This window comes from Nematolebias whitei, chromosome 8, assembly GCF_014905685.2.
Source record: "Nematolebias whitei isolate Nwh7 chromosome 8, NemWhi1, whole genome shotgun sequence".
In the NCBI taxonomy this organism is placed as follows: domain Eukaryota; kingdom Metazoa; phylum Chordata; class Actinopteri; order Cyprinodontiformes; family Rivulidae; genus Nematolebias; species Nematolebias whitei.
Genome location: NC_056505.1, coordinates 50,635,101 through 50,640,464, shown reverse-complemented (window position 1 = coordinate 50,640,464; position 5,364 = coordinate 50,635,101). Strand labels below are relative to the sequence as shown.

General features: G+C 41.9%; 1 protein-coding gene across 2 annotated transcripts in view; it reads right to left on the bottom strand.

The window, feature by feature from the left end:
• Window positions 1–5,364, bottom strand: part of pias2 (protein inhibitor of activated STAT, 2) — a 119,986-nt gene that overhangs the window by 85,947 nt on the left and 28,675 nt on the right. The window lies entirely within an intron of this gene.

Sequence of the window (5,364 nt, the reverse complement as noted above, 5' to 3'; positions counted from 1 at the left end):
ACAGTCTGATGTTGTATGACAGTCTGATGTTGTATGACAGTCTGATGAAGAGGATGCTGAGTGTTGTCTATAATGTTCTTCATTTGATGAAGAATCCTTCTTTGTACAACCATCTCCAAAGGTTCTAGAGGAGTCCCCAGAACTGAGCCAGCCTTCTTTATGAGCTTGTTGATCTGTTTTAAGTCACTTGCTCTGGTGCTGCTCCCCCAGCAGATGATGGCAGAAGAGATACCACTCTCTACAACAGACTTATAGAAGATATGCAGCATCTTGCTGCAAACACTGAAGGACTTCAGCTTCCTCAAGAAGTACAGTCTGCTCTGTCCCTTCTTGTAGACGCTTCACTGTTGCATTTCCAGTCCAGTCTGTTGTCCAGGTGAACCCCAAGGTATTTATACTTCTCCACCACCTCCACTTCTTCTCCCATGATGGAAATAGTGTTGGACCTGTTCCTGATTCTCCTGAAATCTACAATCATCTCTTTTGTTTTGTTCACATTCAAGATGAGATGATAGTTTCAACACGATGCCACAAAGCGGTCCACCAGTTCCCTGTACTCAGCTTCTTGTCCATCTCTGATACACCCGACCACTGCAGAGTAATCAGAATATTTCTGCAGATGACAGGAGTCTGTCTTATACTGGAAATCTGAGGTGTACAGCGGGTTGGAGCTGGTGACGTTGCATGTTCATGGTGAGACGTGATTTTGAGATGATGTTTTTGTCCTTGCTAAGAGTGGTGAGTGCAGTAGAGAGGAGAGGGATGCGCTCACCACTCTTAGCAAGGACAAAAACATCATCATTCTCCCAGCAGACAAAGGAAGGTGCACAGTGATTTTGAACCAGAAAGACTATCATGAGAAAGTTATGACACTCCTTAGTGACTTAAACACTTATGAACCTCTGAAAAGAGATCCAGGAAGTGGTTACAAGAAAAAGTTAATAGATTGCCTGAAAAAATTTGGAGCAGGACAAGGCTATTGACCGTTTTCTGTACCACAGACTGTACCCAGGGGAGGCCACACCTAGTCTGTATGGTTTACCTAAAATCCACAAACAAGGTGTACTTTAAGACCTATTGTTAGCATGATTAACTCTGTCACTTACAATGTTTCCAAATATCTGGCGTCTGTACTCATCCCTTTAGTTGGCAGCTCAGAACACCACATACAGAACACCATGGACTTTGTGGATAAGGTGAGGGATGTCATCATGGAGACTGATGAAACAATGGTCTCTTTTGATGTCACATCACTCTTTACGTGCATTCCTGTTGATGATGCAGTAGAGGTGGTCAGTTTAAAATTAAAATCAGACACCACTCTGAGCAGCAGGACCACACTTTCCACAGAACAACTGTGTCAACTCTTGAAACTGTGCCTGCAGTCAACCTACTTCACATATGGGGAGCAATATTATAGGCAGAAACATGGGTGTGCTATGGGGTCTCCAGTTTCTCCTATTGTTGCCAACCTGTACATGGAGGAGGTAGAAAAGAGAGCCTTGATGTCCTTTTCAGGGACACCACTAAGTCATTGGTTCAGGTATGTTGACGACACCTGGGTTAAAATTAAATCTCAGGAAGTCCAACATTTTACTGACCACATCAACTCTGTGGATAAATACGTCAAGTTCACACGAGAAGATGTAAAAAATGGCAGGTTGGCTTTCTTGGACTGTGAGGTCTCAGTTTCTGATGGAGGACATTTGCAAACTGAGGTGTACCGCAAACCCACCCACACAGACCAGTATTTGCAGTTCGACTCCCATCACCCTTTGGAGCACAAGTTAGGAGTCATCAGGACTCTGTACCACAGAGCAGACAGCGTCCCCACTAACTCAGGAGCCAGGCAGAAGGAGAAATCCCACACAAGACAGGCTCTAGAGCAATGTGGATATCCTAACTGGGCCTTCCTGAAAGTAGAAAAGAAACCCAAACAGGACTCCAGTCAGCCAACAGGTGAAAAGGAGGAACCCAGACCCAGACCAGTGGTCATTCCATATGTTGAGGGAGTATCAGAGAAACTGAGACGTTTATTTTCTAAACATAACGTCCCAGTGGATTTTAAACCCCAAAATACATTAAAGACTGGTTCATCCCAAAGATCCAGTCCCCCGGCACAAACAGAGTAATATTGTGTATGCTGTTCAGTGTCAGGAGGGCTGTGATCAGTCTTACATCGGGGAAACTAAACAGCCACTGGCCAAAAGGATGGACCAGCACAGAAGATCAACATCATCAGGCCAGGACTCTGCGGTCTACACTCATCTCCAGGCCAGTGGTCACTCTTTCAGGGATGAAGATGTTCACATCCTGGACAGAGAGGAACGATGGTTTGAGAGAGGAGTAAAGGAGGCCATCTTTGTGAAAAGAAATCGTCCATCATTAAACAGGGGTGGAGGCCTCCGGGTTCAACTGTCCCCCTCTTACAATGCTGTGATTGCTAGTATCACTCAGCCCTCTGTGAACAGTAAACAGCCATCAGGTGCTAATGATCCATCGTTAGGCTGATGGTCCTTCTTGACCATGTGAGCAGCTGGTTTTGGTTGTCAGCAGCAAACTGGTTGATCCACTCTGAGAAGGTGCTATTTAAGAGACTGAGCTGAATACAGCACCTCAGACTGAGGAAGTCTTTCGGATGAAAGACGAAACATTTCTACATTTTTTGTTGTTTTGCTTTGTTTTGTTGCTTGAATGTCCAGAGGACCAGATTGAACTTTTTTAGAACGGTTATGTACCACAGCGCTTTAAGGTTACTGTTAATTAAACCTTTACTTAAGAAGTCTGAACTTGATTCAGAAATTCTGGCCAACTATAGACCTATATCTAATCTAACTTTCATCTCAAAAATTCTAGAGAAAATAGTTGCAGGTCAGTTGCGTGAACATCTACAAAGAAATAATCTGTTTGAAGAGTTTCAGTCAGGGTTTAGAGCTCATCATAGCACAGAAACAGCACTAGTAAGTCACTAATGATATTCTCATGGCCTCAGACAATGGACTTGTGTCTCCACTGGTCCTGTTAGACCTCAGTGCTGCATTTGATACAGTTGATCACAATATTTTACTACAGAGGCTTGAATGATATTGGGATTACAGGAACAGCTCTAAAATGGTTTAAATCATATCTATCTGATAGATTCCAGTTTGTAAATGTAAATAATAAATCTTCTTCATACACCAAAGTTAGTCATGGAGTTCCTCAGGGCTCAGTACTTGGACAAATATTCTTTATTTTATATATGCTTTCATTAGGTAAAGTTATTAAACAGCATGGGATAAATTTTCATTGTTATGCTGATGACACACAATTATATTTGTCCATTAAACCCAATGGATCCAATCAGCTACTTAGACTACAAGCATGTCTTAAAGACATAAAAACCTGGATGACCCTTAATTTTCTCCTGTTGAACACAGACAAGACTGAGGTTTTGGTTTTTGTACCTGAGCACCTTAGGAATTAATTTTTCAGTCTTTCTCCCTCCTTAGATGTCATTAATCTGTCCTCCAGCTCTAATGTTAAAAATCTTGGTGTTATTTTTGATCAGGACATGTCTTTTATCCCCCACATTAAAAACATTACTAGAACCTCCTTCTTCCACCTGCGTAATATCACTAAAATTAGAAACGTCTGATCTAAAAATGATGCAGAAAAACTGGTCCATGCATTTGTCACGTCTAGACTGGACTATTGCAATGGTTTATTATCTGGGTGTCTAAATACGTCTTTAAAACGTCTTCAGTTGATCCAAAATGCTGCTGCCAGAGTCTTAACTGGAGTTACTGGGAGAGATCATATCTCTCCAGTTTTAGCTTCTCTCCATTGGCTCCCTGTCAAATCCAGAATAGAATTCAAAATCCTACTTCTAACCTACAAAGCTCTCAACAACCTAGCTCCATCTTATATTACAGATCTTATTGTTCCATATTTTCTAAACAGAGCACTTCGCCCTCAAGCTGCAGGTTTACTTGTGGTTCCTAGAGTTTCCAAAAACAGAATGGGAGGCAGATCTTTCAGTTATCAGGCTCCTCTCTTGTGGAACCAACTTCCAGTCTCTGTCTGTGAGGCTGACACATTATCCAGTTTTAAAACTAGGCTTAAGACTTTCCTTTTTGCTAAATCCTATAGTTAGGGTCAGCTTGGGTTTCCTGGGCTGTCCCTTAATTATTCTGCTATAGGCTTAGACTGCTGATGGACAAACTGACCACAATTTTCACTCTCCTACTGTCTTTACTTACTCTGCTCAACCTGTTTTGTAGTTGTAATTATTTTTTCTATCCTTAACATGTGGGGTTTTTTTTGTCTTTCAGATACACCTGGACCTATATCTGGACCTGGACCTATATATGGACCTACAAACCGGATTCCAAAAAAGTTGGGACACTAAACAAATTGTGAATAAAAACTGAATGCAATGATGTGGAGATGGCAAATGTCAATATTTTATTCGTAATATAACATAGATGACAGATCAAAAGTTTAATCTGAGTAAATGTAACATTTTAAAGGAAAAATATGTTGATTCAAAATTTCACAGTGTCAACAAATCCCAAAAAAAGTTGGGACAAGTAGCAATAAGTGGCTGGAAAAAGGAAATTGAGCATATAACGAACAGCTGGAAGACCAATTAACAGTAATTGGGTCAATTGACAACATGATTGGGTATAAAAAGAGCTTCTCAGAGTGTCAGTGTCTCTCAGAAGCCAAGATGGTAAGAGGATAACCAATTCCACCATTGTTGCACAGAAAGATGGTGCAACAATACCAGAATGGTGTTACCCAGCGTAAAATAACAAAGACTTTTAAGTTATCATCATCAACCGTGCATAACATCATCAAAAGATTCAGAGAATCTGGAACAATCGCTGTACATAAGGGTCAAGGTCGTAAAACTCTACTGGATGCTCGTGATCTTCGGGACTTAAATGTCACTGCACCTCAAACAGGAATGCCACTGTCAAGGAAATAACAAAATGGGCTCAGGAATACTTCCAGAAAGCATTGTCAGTGAACACAATCCACCGTGCCATCCGCTGTTGCCAGCTGAAACTCTACAGTGCAAAGAGGAAGCCATTTCTAAGCAAGCTCCACAAGCTCAGACGTTTGCACTGGGCCAGGGGTCATTTAAAATGGAGTGTGGCAAAATGGAAGACTGTTCTGTGGTCAGATGAGTCACGATTTGAAGTTCTTTATGGAACACTGGGACACCATGTCATCCGGACCAGAGAGGACAAGGATAGCCCAAGTTGTTATCAACGCTCCGTTCAGAAGCCTGCATCACTGATGGTATGGGGTTGCATGAGCGCTTGTGGCATGGGCAGCTTGCATGTCTGGAAAGGCACCATTAATGCAGAGAACTAT